Here is a 16,159-nt window from a genome sequence, read left to right as displayed (position 1 = left end):
GGAGGAGAGCCTTTACTGTTCCACACAGCTGGAGGAGAGCCTTTACTGTTCCACACAGCTGGATGAGAGATATGGAATCTGAACCCTCTCGTTCTGACCCCCTATAAACAGTCATGCACATACCTGGTCTCCAACTAAACTGTTGAGAGAGATACTGTTACAAGCTTGCGAAACACATGTCATCTCACTCACACACCCTCAGTTATTGTCAAGTGATTGTAATATTTCCCTTCAAACATGTTAAGTGTTTGGAACATTGTAACATGTGGGTGTGTGAAAACACACACACACTCTAAGGCTGGTTGTAAAGAATAGTCCCTTTTTGAGAGTTAATGATTAGCAGGAGCCTCAGTGGAATGCTCTTGTTAGTAAGAGTGTGTGTTAACTTATCAGTCTGAGACAGATATAGATATGGCCAGCCAACAAGTGCTCCAGAGAAAGGAATTTGTCCTATTAGCAGAATTGATGTGTTTACAGTGGAGTGAAAATGTCAGGCCTATCACCTAACTAATCCAGTTCTACGCTGTTGTTTACTTTGCCAGGGTGTTAGGCTGCAAGTGAGTCTGATTGGGAGGGAACTAGGAAGACATTCATTGTGGGGAAATTGTACCAACTTAGTCCCTACTAGGAGAATTAGGTCACTAGCCAAGATGGAAGATTTAAACTACAACAAAGTTTGAAATTGGAACTCATTGTGATCATGGATTTACTTTCAGACCCATTGTCTCTGATGCCAACCGCAGTCATAACCAGTCATAAACTGTCTCCCAAATGGCAGCCTATTCCCTATTAGCCTTGGTCTAAAGTAGTGCACTAAATAGCACACATGGCCTGTAAGCAGCTCTGTTGATCATTTCATGGTGGGATGCACATTGGGAAGTTTGCTTCCAGATGACTAGAAATATGCAGTAAGGTCAAAACAGGAAGGTACAGTATGTCTACCTGCTGCGTGAGATAATAGAAACCTGACCTGGAACAGAATACCACCCTCTGGGTTTTCTAGAGCCATAGCTAACGTAATCACCATCTCATCATCCCCACTGCTATCTACACACAAACACGTTAGACACGGCGCACACACACTCACTCTGACACACAGACAAACACACATTGTAAACTGAAACCAGAGCCCTCCCTCTCAGTAGGAGGCGCTATAGCCGTGGTGCTGCCGTAAAATATGAGCGTAGTGATGCAATATGACATCTTGTGGGATTCATGATGAACTGCGGCTCCATCACCTCTACACGGGACATTCTACTACCCCTCCTTGGAGATGCTTGTCTCCAACCGCCTCCAACGCCCAACCAGAATAGACAACACTCATCCATCATGAGACACTGGTGAGGGAGTCAAGGGCTTAGGAAATGTTCTTCATGGTTTCTTAACAACCGGAGCGTCAGCCGCGAAACCATCTGTGATCTCACTGGATCGGTGGCGCTGGACGAAAAACCTCAGTATGCCAGAAAAAAATCGATTTGGAATTTTAGTAGGAATGTGGACACAATTGTCCTGACCCTCCTTTTCCATATTTATTTATTTATTTATTAATATATAACTGTTTTTAACCTTTATTTAACTAGGCAAGTAAGTTAAAAACAAATTCTTATTTACAATGACGGCCTACCCCGGCCAAACCGGATGACGCTGGGCCAATTGTGCGCCGCCCTATGGGACTCCCAATCATGGCCAGTTGTGATACAGCCAGGAGTCAAACCAGGCTCTGTAGTAATGCCTCTTTCACTGAGATGCAGTGCCTTCAACCGTTGCGCCACTCGGGAGACCCTCCTTGTACTGCTTCTCTTCCACCTTCTCGTCTTCCTCATTCTCCTCAACTTCCTCTATCTAGCTAAGAAGGCATGCCCCTGCCTAATGCTCTGCATTTAGCATAGTCCTAGCGTTCCCAGGTGCATCCGAAATGGTACCCTATTTCCTATATAGTACACTACTTTTGGGTCAAAATAGTGCACTACATAGGGAATAGGGTGCCTTTTGATATTCACTCCAGATCCCCTTCCTACAACCTGAGGGAGTTACTGTTGCCAGGCTAGGCTATAGGGGTAATGCTGGGTAATGTTGCTCCACACTGCAGTAATTGGTTGATTTAACATGAGGCCAGTTTAGCACTTCACTGTCCCACACTCAGCCCATTAATCAAGACAAGGCTGTGCCAACTCACTGCCAACACAGACTGTTACACTACGGTGAGAGGAGAGGGAGAGGGAGGGAGAGGAGAGCGAGGCTATACCAGTAAAGAGAGAGAGAGAGACTTGGTGAGAGGAGAGCGAGGCTATATGCCCGGAGATAGGGAGGGAGGAACAGAGGAATGTATAGCTTAGCCCTGCAAGCACAGCCAACAGGAGAGATGATGTAATAATGTAGTCTTAGACCGCTGTGTAGCCTAGCAACCCCCAAATCAGACTTCAATTGTACAGCTAGGCTATACCTCCATGGTTGAGGGATTTAGTAGGCAGAGAGGAGAGGTGTAACCCTTACCAGCTCCATATGTCTGGAGTAAGTCAGCCCACGGTCTGTTTCTGCATAGACTATGTCATGCAAATGGTGCCATGAGGACCTCTGATATAGAGTTCACAGCTGGGTTCGAGTGAGTGAGTGAGTGAGTGAGTGAGTGTGAGGGAGGGAGGGAGGGAGGGAGGGAGTGTCAGAGAGAAAGAGGGAGTGAGGGAGTGTGAGTGAGAGAGAGATGCAGGGAGTGAGGGAGTGTGAGTGAGAGAGAGATGGAGGGAGTGAGTGAGCGAGAGAGAGAGATCTGAACTCCTGTTGTTAATGTCCCCTATCACCTCCACACACATGGACCAGAGTGTAAGACTGTGAGTGAGTTTTTTCTCTGTGTACTTAGATCACACACACATTTAGATCAACTCTGGTGATCCCAGTCATTTCATTACGTCTCTGGATCAGAGGGCTATAGAACCAATCGCAACTCAGGAACATCTGCCAGCCGTCCACAACACAGCATTCCAACCAGACACAGCTGTCTGTCTGCCGTTTTATCTCTCACAACCCACGGCCACAACTAAGGTTGTGAAATAAATATTGTGCTTTGCACAGCCCCCTCTCTGTATATCTGTCTCTCTGTCTTTCTCCTTTTCTCTCCATTTCTGTTTCTCCTCTCCTACATGCAAGACAGTCCTATTGTTAACCCCTTGTTACGTGTTCACAGTTTAATAAGCACTCTGAAAGACTAATCTGGTTCTGGTGAGAAGCCACAGCATTGTTCACATAGTTCCAAGACGTAGTTCCAAGACATAGTTCCAAGACATAGTTCCAAAACATAGCTCCAAGACATAGTTCCAAGACATAGTTCCAAGACATAGTTCCAAGACATAGTTCCAAGACATAGCTCCAAGACATAGTTCCAAGACATAGCTCCAAGACATAGCTCCAAGACAAAAGCATATGGACACCACTTCAAATTAGTGGATTTGGCTATTTCAGCCACACTCTTTGCTGACAATCGGTCTGTAGTGCGGAGCGAGAATCCCAAAGGCTGGAGCATCAGCCTTCTCACCTGCTCCAATTTTTCTCCAGTAGCGCTCACTTCATGAACTCAGGGCATGACCGGCCCTGCATGCATCTGTTGTCTACTTGTGTGCTGCTATAGACCCTTGCTTTAGCTACTGTCATGGAGTTCGCTAAATATTTTCGTAAAGAAAGGGATAAAACACAAAGGTGCTAAATGAAGGTGACTTACAAAGATGAGGACCAAGAGCAAGAGAGGGAGTGTGGTGATGCAGTGTCCACAACTAAAGAATCATTGTGGAATCTGAAAAGACACGTATCCCGAAAGCATGATGGTGTAACCAATACATGCTAAAAGAAAGGAACGAGGTGGATAGAGAATGAAGTGTGTCATTGTAGCAACGTATTTCTAAACAAAAATCTGATCTCTTATTTAATTCTAAGTAAGTCACAGCCTATATGCTCAATTTATAGACTATAGTGATTCAATTCAATAAAATGTTGTTTAACTGCTGAGCACTTTATGTCCTCACCAGCCTGTTGTGTCACACTCTGAAATGCCTCACAATGTACATTTTTTGTTTGTAGGCTATCGCCTTGAAATAATTTAAATAATATAGCCTAAATAATGAATTACCATTCCTTCTTATGTTCCCTGTCTGCCTCCTGACCTATTTAGAGTGTTTATATGCTGTTTAATACAACATGAAGCCTGTTTGAAATTATGAGTGCTTCTTACATTAACCTTTTCATGTTTATTAAAAAACTTTTCATTCAAATCATGTGGTTTGGTTTCAATGCTTAAAAACCAAATGGTAGTTCCAGGTTGTCACAAAAACAGATGAGTTTGTTAAATTGTGATTTTAATGAATGAAGCGAATTTGGAGTGGCAGTTTTTTAACCTGTGAACGTGGATTGTTTTTTAGCGAGCGGTTGGAGGCCCCAGAGCGGTGAGCAAGCACCTCTCAACAGCTAAAATCCGCTCATATACTCTGGTGGAGAGCTCTTAGGTGGTGTGTAAAGAGTGCTGGGTCATTCTCCGGTTTAGAGGGCTTTGTAGAGAGCACTCGGTGGTGTGTAAAGAGGGCTGGTTCATTCTCCGGTTTAGAGGGCTTTGTAGGGAGTTCTCGGTGGTGTGTAAAGAGGGCTGGTTCATTCTCCGGTTTAGAGGGCTTTGTAGAGAGGTCTCGGGTGGTGTGTAAAGAGGGCTGGTTCATTCTCCGGTTTAGAGGGCTTTGTAGAGAGCTCTCGGTGGTGTGTAAAGAGGGCTGGTTCATTCTCCGGTTTAGAGGGCTTTGTAGAGAGCTCTCAGGTTGTGTGTAAAGAGGGCTGGTTCATTCTCCGGTTTAGAGGGCTTTGTAGAGAGCTCTCAGGCGGTGTGTAAAGAGGACTGGCGTGTACGAGAAGCTAGAAACCACCCCATGAATGTTTGGAGTTGAAACAGTCTCACGTCCCATTTAGCTGCAGTGTACAGTACAAACAGGTAACTGGAACAATCAGTGTACAGTACAGTAAAGTACAAACAGGTCAAATCAAATATTATTTGTCACATGCTCCGAATACAACAGGTGTAGTAGACCTTGCCGTGAAATGCTTACTTGCAAATCAAAAAGTAACACAAGAAAATTACATAATAACGAGGCTTTATACAGGGGGTACCTGTACAGAGTCAATGTACGGGGGTACAGGTGTACAGTACAAACAGGTGACGGCCCCAACAAGTGATGACTTGGTGATTCTGTAGAGTTTACTGTGTAGACACAGTGCACCTGGGTTTCCCTCAATAACCAGACAAAAAGAGTGATAGAAAGAAAGGAGGAGAGGGAGAGGAGGAGTTGGCTAGAGATGTTAGGTCAGCTGGCGCTGCCGTGGGGTTGATACTGTACAGCTGTTCCATGCCCTGACCTCTGTCACTTTCCTGTTGTTGTTTGTGGGGCCTGGCTGGCTGTGTCTGTTGTGGGTAGGTTGGTAGGGCAACCCCTCTCCCCGTGGGAGTAAGAGGTGCCCAATGGGGCTGGCCTCAGACACTGGTATGTGGTTACTGTTATAACACATGCACACTCACTGTAGCACTGTGGTTATGATTGACGCCTGAGGGAAGCAGCTGCTTTGGCCTGTGTGTCTGTCTGTCTGTCTGTCTGTCTGTCTGTCTGTCTGTCTGTCTGTCTATCTGCCTGTGTTGCTCAGCTGTGTTGTAATAGACTGAATGGATAGAGCTGGGCCCACACAGCTTTAATTCACAAACACAGCTTCTCACTCGTTGTCCTTGAGGTGTGTGTGTTGGACTGATTGCTACGTCATCTACATGTGTTCTCTCAGTGACATGGATGCTCTATCCTGCTTTTTACTGAGTCATTATGTACTCTGGTCAAGTGGCATCAACCAGACTCACAGACTAAGACACAATAGCACTGCAGTTCACCTCCAGTCTCTGTGTTCTAATCGCCAGACATAAAAGTTCTAGAAGACCCACAGTTTTCCATCACTATAAATCACAATGTGATAGAAAGCACACAGATTTTCCTCTAAGTTGACCACAGGAAGCGGAAATGTCACACACACACACACACACACACACACAGAGGGTAGTGAGGTCTGCACAACGCATCACCGGGGGCAAACTACCTGCCCTCAAGGACACCTACACCACCCGATGTCACAGGAAGGCCATAAAGATCATCAAGGACAACAACCACCCGAGCCACTGCCTGTTCACCCCGCTATCATCCAGAAGGCGAGGTCAGTACAGGTGCATCAAAGCTGGGACCGAGAGACTGAAAAACAGCTTCTATCTCAAGGCCATCAGACTGTTAAACAGCCACCACTAACATTGAGTGGCTGCTGCCAACACACTGACTCAACTCCAGCCACTTTAATAATGGGAATTGATGGGAAATGATGTAAAATATATCACTAGCCACTTTAAACAATGCTACCTAATATAATGTTTACATACCCTACATTATTCATCTCATATGTATACGTACATACTGTACTCTATATCATCTACTGCATCTTTATGTAATACATGTATCACTAGCCACTTTAACTATGCCACTTTGTTTACATACTCATCTCATATGTATGTACTGCACTCAATACCATCTACTGTATCTTGCCTATGCCGCTCTGTACCGTCACTCATTCATATATCTTTATGTACATATTCTTTATCCCCTTACACTTGTGTGTATAAGGTAGTAGTTTTGTAATTGTTAGCTAGATTACTTGTTGGTTATTACTGCATTGTCGGAACTAGAAGCACAAGCATTTCGCTACACTCTCTTTAACATCTGCTAACCATGTGTATGTGACAAATAAAATTTGATTTGATTTGATTTGACACACACACACACACACAGGTGGATAGTTGTCTTTACAGTGGTGGTGGAGTGTGTGTAATCAAAAGCAGCACAACCCCTCCACAGCTTCCAGCTCCTTTCTGGCTGGACAGCCTTTCAGTTGTACACCATCAATCTAACTGGCTGGGAGAGGATGGCTGGGAGCTCAGTCTTCTCTCTGTGCAACCTCAGAGGATCTGAGTACTACAGTCCTGGACATAAAACCTACAGCTGTAGCTGTGAGCCTCTTTATGACTGGTTCCCAAATAGCACCCTATTCCATTTACAGTGCAACACTTTTGACACAAACCCTCTGGACCTGGTCAAAAGTAATGCACTATAAAGGGAATATGCTTCCATCTGGGACAGAGAGTCTCTATTACCTATACAGAACACTTCATTAATAGACTGTTTGACATTCCACTGTTCAAAATTATATCAGATTGACATTTATGCCCTCGTGATGTGATTGATTGTGGACTGAGCGTCTCCCAGGAACAGGAAGTTATTAAGTTGTCAGGTGGTTGTGTTATTGTGCCAATCAGATTTAAACAGCTTTAAACAGTTTCGAACTGCTCTGACTCTTTTCATCTGCACCCAAACAAATGCAAGCAAGCAAGCACACATGCACACACACAGTGGAATGGCATAATTGCTTAAAGCCAAGGACAAATGGTTGTAACATGGGACTGTGTGGTTGAAGGGAAGTAATGGGCTGAGAGGAGAGGGCTGGTAGTGCTGTGATCCAGATGAAAGGCTGACAGGAGGAGAATAGAAGGGGACACACTGTGATGGGGACACACGGCGGACGCAGTGGGCTCACTGAGTAACTAGAGTATGACATTCATATCAATCCAGGCATCCATAGAGGACAAGCACATAGCCAAACCAGGCAGTGTGTCAGTGTCCGTACAGCGTTTTCAGCTAAACTCCTCCCCACACAGGCCTTAAAGGGAGAGAAAATCCCAGAGAAGTCCATTTATGTGAGGGTCCGATAGGTGGGAGTCAGTTTTCATGTACAGGTCAGAATGATGGCGTTATTGGAAACTGAAACGATTGTTCTGTTTTTATGTGACCAATGACCGGTCCTGCATGTGATAACTTGGTCTGCCTGAGGGCCAGTTCTGCTCTGGCCCAGTCTGCGACTCCAGCTGGTGTCACGATCGTCGTATGAAGCGGACCAAAATGCAGCGTGGTATGTGTTCATGATGATTTTTTTAATAAAAGAAAGCACTGAACACTGAATACAAACTATACAAAATAATAAACGAAATAACAACCGTGAAGCTATAATGAGAACAGTGCTGACAGAAGCAACTAACATAGACAATCACCCACAAACAAACAGTGAAACCCAGGCTATGTAACGGTTTTCTTTATGAGAAGGAGAGTCGGACCAAAATGCGGCGTGTAGATTACGATCCATGTTTATTGTGACTATAGCAACACGAATCTAAATACAAACAGTGCAAAATAATAAACGTAATGAAAACCGAAACAGCCTAAACTGGTGCAAACTAACACTAAGGACAATCACCCACAAACACACAGTGAAACACAGGCTACCTAAATATGGTTCCCAATCAGAGACAATGACTAACACCTGCCTCTGATTGAGAACCATATCAGGCCAGACATAGAAATAGACAAACAAGACATCCAACATAGAATGCCCACCCAGTTCACGTCCTGACCAACACTAAAACAAGGAAAACACACACGAACGATGGTCAGAACGTGACAGTACCCCCCCTCCAAGGTGCGGACTCCGGACGCACAACTTAAACCTATGGGGGAGGGTGTGGGTGGGCATCTGTCCGCGGTGGCGGCTCTGGCGCTGGACGTGGACCCCACTCCATAACAGTTTTAGTCCACCTCCTTAGCGTCCCTAGATAGGTTACCCTCCTTAAAGACCGCTCGGGACAGAGGGGCAGCTCGGGACAGAGGTAGCTCGGGACTGATGGGTAGCTCAGCACTGAGAGGAAGCTCAGCACTGAGAGGAAGCTCAGCACTGAGAGGAAGCTCAGGCAGGTGGTTGGATCCGGCAGATCCTGGCTGGCCGGCGGTTCCGGAAGAGTCTGGTCGGCTGGCGGTTCCGGAAGAGTCTGGTCGACTGGCGGATCCGGAAGAGTCTGGTCGACTGGCGGATCCGGAAGAGTCTGGTCGACTGGCGGATCCGGAAGAGTCTGGTCGACTGGCGGATCCGGAAGAGTCTGGTCGACTGGCGGATCTGGAAGAGTCTGGTCGACTGGCGGATCTGGAAGAGTCTGGTCGACTGGCGGATCTGGAAGAGTCTGGTCGACTGGCAGATCTGGAAGAGTCTGGTCGACTGGCAGATCTGGAAGAGTCTGGTCGACTGGCAGATCTGGAAGAGTCTGGTCGACTGGCAGATCTGGAAGAGTCTGGTCGACTGGCAGATCTGGAAGAGTCTGGTCGACTGGCAGATCTGGAAGAGTCTGGTCGACTGGCAGATCTGGAAGAGTCTGGTCGACTGGCAGATCTGGAAGAGTCTGGTCGACTGGCAGATCTGGAAGAGTCTGGTCGACTGGCAGATCTGGAAGAGTCTGGTCGACTGGCAGATCTGGAAGAGTCTGGTCGACTGACAGCTCTGGCTGCTCCGTGCTGATTGGCTGCTCCATGCTGACTGGCAGCTCTGGCTGCTCCATGCTGACTGGCTGCTCCATGCTGACTGGCAGCTCTGGCTGCTCCATGCTGACTGGCTGCTCTGGCTGCTCCATGCTGACTGGCTGCTCCATGCTGACTGACTGCTCCATGCTGACTGGCGGCCCTGGCTGCTCCATGCTGACTGGCGGCCCTGGCTGCTCCATGCTGACTGGCGGCCCTGGCTGCTCCATGCTGACTGGCGGCTCTGGCTGCTCCATGCTAACTGGCAGCTCTGGCGGCTCCTTGCAGACTGGCAGCTCTGGCGGCTCCTTGCAGACTGGCAGCTTTGGCGGCATCCTGCAGAAAGGCAGCTCTGGCGGCTCCTTGCAGACTGGCAGCTCTATGCAGACTGGCAGCTCCTTGCAGACTGGCAGCTCCTTGCAGACTGGCAGCTCATTGCAGACTGGCAGCTCCTTGCAGACTGGCAGCTCCTTGCAGACTGGCAGCTCTATGCAGACTGGCAGCTCTATGCAGACTGGCAGTTCTGAACAGGCGGGAGACTCCGGCAGCGCTGTAGAGAAGGAAGGCTCTAACAGCGCTAAACAGGCGGGAGACTCCGACAGCGCTGGAGAGGAGGAAGGCTCTGGCAGCGCTGGACAGGCGAGGCGCACTGTAGGCCTGATGCGTGGTGCTGGCACTGGTGGTACTGGGCCGAGGACACGCACAGGAAGCCTGGTGCGGGGAGCTGCTACCGGAGGGCTGGGGTGTTGAGGTGGTACTGGAAAAACCGGACCGTGCAGGTGCACTGGAGCTCTTGAGCACCGAGCCTGCCCAACCTTACCTGGTTGAATGCTCACGGTCGCCCTGCCAGTGCGGCGAGGTGGAATAGCCCGCACTGGGCTATGCAGGCGAACCGGAGACACCGAGCGCAAGGCTGGTGCCATGTAAGCCGGCCCAAGGAGACGCACTGGGGACCAGCTGCGTAGAGCCGGCTTCATGGCATTAGGCTCGACGCTCAATCTAGCCCGGCCGACACGCGGAGCTGGAATATACCGCACCGGGCTATGCACCCGCACTGGAGACACCGTGCGCACCACTGCATAACACGGTGCCTGTCCGGTCTCTCTAGCCCCCCGGTAAGCACAGGGAGTCTGCCCAGGTCTCCTACCTGGCGTAGCCATACTCCCTGTTAGCCCCCCCCCAAGAAATTTTTGGGGCTGCCTCTCGGGCTTCCTTCCGCGCCGCCGTGCCTGCTTCGCCAACTCCATTCTCTGATAACCTTCCGCGCACTGCTCCATCAAATCCCAGGCGGGCTCCGGCACTCTCCCTGGGTCGGCCGCCCACCTGTCGATCTCCTCCCAAGTCGTATACTCCATACTGTACTCCTCTTTGGGCTGCTCCTGTTGTTTCTTCTCCCGCTGCACCTTTGGGCGGCTACACTCCCCTGGTTTAGCCCAGGGTCCTCTCCCGTCGAGGAATTCCTCCCATGTCCAGAAATCCTTATTGCGCGTCTCCTCGCGCTGCTCCTGCCTGTTGACACGCTGCTTGGTCCCTTTGTGGTGGGTGATTCTGTAACGGTTTTCTTTATGAGAAGGAGAGTCGGACCAAAATGCGGCGTGTAGATTACGATCCATGTTTATTGTGACTATAGCAACACGAATCTAAATACAAACAGTGCAAAATAATAAACGTAATGAAAACCGAAACAGCCTAAACTGGTGCAAACTAACACTAAGGACAATCACCCACAAACACACAGTGAAACCCAGGCTACCTAAATATCGTTCCCAATCAGAGACAATGACTAACACCTGCCTCTGATTGAGAACCATATCAGGCCAGACATAGAAATAGACAAACAAGACATCCAACATAGAATGCCCACCCAGTTCACGTCCTGACCAACACTAAAACAAGGAAAACACACACGAACGATGGTCAGAACGTGACAGGCTAACTAAGTATGATTCTCAGTCAGAGACAACTAATGACACCTGCCTCTGATTGAGAACCATACTAGGCCGAAACATAGAAATCCCAAAATCATAGAAAAACATAGACTGCCCATCCCAACTCACGCCCTGACCATACTAAATAACGACAAAACAAAGGAAATAAAGTTCAGAACGTGACAGCTGGAGTACGAAGCTCTGTCCCTCTCTCTTTCCCCTATGTACCGTCCTGCTGCCACTGACATCCTGACGTGTTTCCTGATCCAGGAATAGAATTAACACCTCAGCCTGAGCCCTGGGTCCCACAGCCGCAGTAGAATAGTGTTTGTTTTCTTTCAAATACAGTGCATTCGGAAAGTATTCAGACCCATTCCCTTTTTCCACATTTTGTTACGTTACAGCATTATTCTAAAATTGCTTAAATGTTTTTCCTCATTAATCTACACACAATACGGATAATGACAAAGTGAAAGCAGGTTTTTAGAAAAAAGGTAGGAATCTTGAAATTAATTGAGTTCAGGTGCATCCTGTTTCCATTTATCATCCTTGAGATGTTTCTGCAACTTTTTTGGAGTCCACCTGTGGTACATTTTATTGATTTGAACATGATTTGGATAGGCACACACCTGTCTAATTAAGGTTGACACAGTTGACAATGCATGTCAGAGCAAAAACCAAGCCATGATCTGCGGAAGGGTACCAAAACATTTCTGCAGCATTGAAGGCCCACAAGAACACAGTTGCCTCCATCATTCTTAGATGGAAGAAGTTTGGAACCACCAAGACTCTTCCTAGAGCTGGCCGCCCGGCCAAACTGAGCAATCAGGGGAGAAGGGCCTTAGTCAGGGAGGTGACCAAGAACCCGATGGTCACTCTAACAGAGCTCCAGAGTTCCTCTGTGGAGGTGGGAGAACCTTCCAGAAGGACAACCATCTCTGCAGCACTACACCAATCAGGCCTTTATGTTAGTGGCCAGACAGAAGCCACTCCTCAGTAAAAGGCACATGACAGCCCACTTGGATTTTGCCAAAAAGGCATCTAAAGGACCATGAGAAACAATATTCTCTGGTGTGATGAAACCAAGATCGAAATCTTTGGCCTGAATGCCAAGTGTCATGTCTGGAGGACACCTGGCACCATCCCTACGATGAAGCATTGTGGTGACAGCATCATGATGTGGGGATGTTTTCCAGTTGCAGGGACTGGAAGGCTAGTCAGGTTTGATGGAAAGATTAACTGAGCAAAGTACAGAGAGATCATTGATGAAAACCTACTCCAGAGCTCTCAGGACATCGGACTGGGGAGATGGTTCACCTTCCAACAGGACAAAGACCGTAAACACACAGCAAAGTCAATGCAGGAGTGGCTTTGGGACAAGTATCTGAATGTCCTTGATTAGCCCAGTCAAAGCCCGGAATTGAACACAATCGAACATCTCTAGAGAGAACTCAAAATAGCTGTGCAGCGACGCTCCCCATCCAACCTGACAGAGCTTGAGAGGATCTGCAGAAAAGAATGGGAGAAACTCCCCAAATACAGGTTTGCCAAGCTTGTAGTATCATACCCCAAAAAACTTGAGGCTGTAATCAGGGGGGGTCTGAATACTTATGTAAATGTGATATTGTTGTTTTGCTTTGTCATTATGGGGTATATGTGTCGATTGATGAGGGGAAAAAAATATTTAATCAATTTTAGAAAAAGGCTGTAATGTAACAAAATGTGGAAAAAGTCTCAATACTTTATGAAAGCACTGTATTTTAGCTGTGCTTGATTGAGCTTGCCTGACTTAATAGACCAACATAATAGTCCCAAAAGTGGTAACTCAGCCCATTTGGCACTCCGGGCAAGCTAGAGCAAATGCTGAAAGTATTTGAAATATTTGAAATATTATTTGAACCCAGTGCTTTACGGTAAATCATAAACTATATAGTGGTATTCAATCAAGGACCAGTTTGGATTTTTACTTTACATTCTAAAGCGATATTTTGAAGATTTGTTACATAATAATAATCCCTTTTGATCACCAGTAAGAAACTGCTAACAGCTGAGAACTGCTAGCTCACCAGTAAGAAACTGCTAACAGCTGAGAACTGCTAGCTCACCAGTAAGAAACGTCTTAGCAGCTGAGAACTGCTAGCTAACCAGTAATAAACTGCTAACAGCTGAGAACTACTAGCTCACCAGTAAGAAACTGCTAACAGCTGAGAACTGCTAGCTGACCAGTAAGAAACTACTAACACCTGAGAACTGCTAGCTCCCCAGTAAGAAACTACTAACACCTGAGAACTGCTAGCTCACCAGTAAGAAACTACTAACACCTGAGAAATGCTAGCCCCCAGTAAGAAACTTCTTAGCAGCTGAGAACTGCTAGTTCACCAGTAAGAAACTGCTAACAGCTGAGAACTGCTAGCTCACCAGTAAGAAACTTCTTAACAGCTGAGAACTGCTAGCTGACCAGTAAGAAACTACTAACAGCTGAGAACTGCTAGCTGACCAGTAAGAAACTGCTAATAGCTGAGAACTGCTAGCTGACCAGTAAGAAACTGCTAACAGTTGAGAACTGCTAGCTAACCAGTAAGAAACTGCTAATAGCTGAGAACTGCTAGCTGACCAGTAAGAAACTGCTGAGAACTGTTAGCTGACCAGTAAGAAACTGCTAACAGCTGAGGACTGCTCGCTAATTTATTAGCACAAGTCAACAATTTCTTTAGGGAAAGCTTGCCCCTGGAAATCGGCAGACTATGAAAGTAAGAACTGCAATTGAAGCAGAAAATATTGTCAAATATGAGAAAAATTATTCTCATGAAGGAAACGTTTTACTAGTTTGTATGAAATAGAGGCATTCTAAGATAAAAGAAATGTGACTGTGTCTAAATGATAACAAATTAGTGCAGGAAATGAAGACATGGTCGAGTACCAGAATTGGAGGCTACAAAAGACGATTTTGATTCGTACACAATCAGAATGGAGAAAGCTCATTACAACCATTTAGCATTTATTTGTTTCCATGCACTTCCCATAAAGCATATTTAGCTACAACTTTTATTATTCAGAGACATAAAAGACCATCAAAATTAGAAAAATAGTGTGATATAATATTTTGGCCATATCGCCCAGCCCTAATTTTGAACCCAGGTCTGCTGCACAGTCAGGCCAGGCCCAGTACAGTGCTGTACGGACTACAGCTGTAGCATGTAGGGAAAGACGGAAGACTGACTCTATATGGAACACATGAAGCTATGGAGCTCAGCTTATCCGTCCACTAACTTTATCACTGTGGGTGGCTTGTGGGTTTGTGTTACACACTCTGCTGCCAGAAGCCACTAAAACAAAATGAAAGACATCAATTATCAACCCAAACTTCTGGATGCAGTCTAGACCTGACTAGTAGAGTACCCACCTGTTTGTACAGTATTACCTGTTGGTCGTCAATCAATGTTGTATTCATCCCATCAGTAGTGTGTGAATATAGTGAACAATTCACTGTGTCCCAAATGGCACAATATTGCATATAGTGGCTAGTGAACTACTTTGACCAGGGCCCTATTAGGTGAATCCTGAAGGTCGCTCATCTAGCTAGCCTATCCAAGGAGGTTTTTGTTCCCTGAACACTGTGCAGGCAGGCCAAGCAGACAGACTCCTTTGTCACAGTTAATGCAAAGACATTTCCCCCCTGCTGTGCCACTAAAGTGGTATGACCCAACTCCCAGAGGCCTCTAGCAAAATATAAATGCACTCTATGTGAAACCTATTACCGACCACAGGGGTGTTTTTAAATATGGAGACTTTCCGATGTCAAACAGCCAGTAATTTAAGGATGGAGAAGAGAAGTGTATTATCTGTTTATTTTATTCTATCCATATTTCAAAAGTAATGGATCTTGATATTCTCTGATCGTCTGGACTTTGGTCCGAGTACTCTGTTTTACTCATTAGGGTGGTGGCTCATAAACACACACGCATGCACACACACACACACACACACACACACACACACACACACACACACACACACACACACACACACACACACACACACACACACACACACACAGATTAGCCAGTTCCTGCATTTAAGTACCCCCATGTGTTTGTGTGTTAGTCACACATCGCTGATCTCTTGGGGTCACTTTGAAGCAGACTCCCCCAGAGTAGATCAGAAAACTGAAAAATAAGTAGTTTTCCCACATAATTGTCCCCCTATGTACCCCAGATCCCTTCAACTCCCTCGTCACGCCCCCCACCACCTCTGTCCCTGCTCTGTGAGGTAAAGGGACACTGTTCTGTCCAACCTCTGTCCCTGCTCTGTGAGGTAAAGGGACACTGTTCTGTCCAACCTCTGTCCCTGCTCTGTGATGTAAAGGGACTATGTTCTGTCCCTGCTCTGTGATGTAAAGGGACTATGTTCTGTCCCTGCTCTGTGATATAAAGGGACTATGTTCTGTCCCTGCTCTGGGATGTAAAGGGACTCTGTTCTGTCCCTGCTCTGTGATGTAAAGGGAATATGTTCTGTCCCTGCTCTGTGGTGTAAAGGGACTATGTTCTGTCCCTGCTCTGTGATGTAAAGGGACTATGTTCTGTCCCTGCTCTGTGATGTAAAGGGACTATGTTCTGTCCCTGCTCTGTGATGTAAAGGGACTATGTTCTGTCCCTGCTCTGTGATGTAAAGGGACTCTGTTCTGTCCCTGCTCTGTGATGTAAAGGAACTATGTTCTGTCCCTGCTCTGTGATGTAAATGGACTATGTTCTGTCCCTGCTCTGTGATGTAAAGGGACTCTGCTCT

General features: G+C 46.6%; 1 pseudogene; it reads left to right on the top strand.

The window, feature by feature from the left end:
• LOC149972608 (protoheme IX farnesyltransferase, mitochondrial-like) overlaps window positions 1-16,159 on the top strand; it is a 78,858-nt pseudogene that overhangs the window by 42,716 nt on the left and 19,983 nt on the right.

The sequence above is a fragment of the Oncorhynchus mykiss genome, chromosome 23 (genome assembly GCF_057628025.1).
Source record: "Oncorhynchus mykiss isolate SJ-2025 chromosome 23, ASM5762802v1, whole genome shotgun sequence".
Lineage (NCBI taxonomy): Eukaryota > Metazoa > Chordata > Actinopteri > Salmoniformes > Salmonidae > Oncorhynchus > Oncorhynchus mykiss.
The sequence above is the reverse complement of the archived record's forward strand: the minus strand, read 5'-3'. Positions and strand labels throughout refer to the sequence as shown.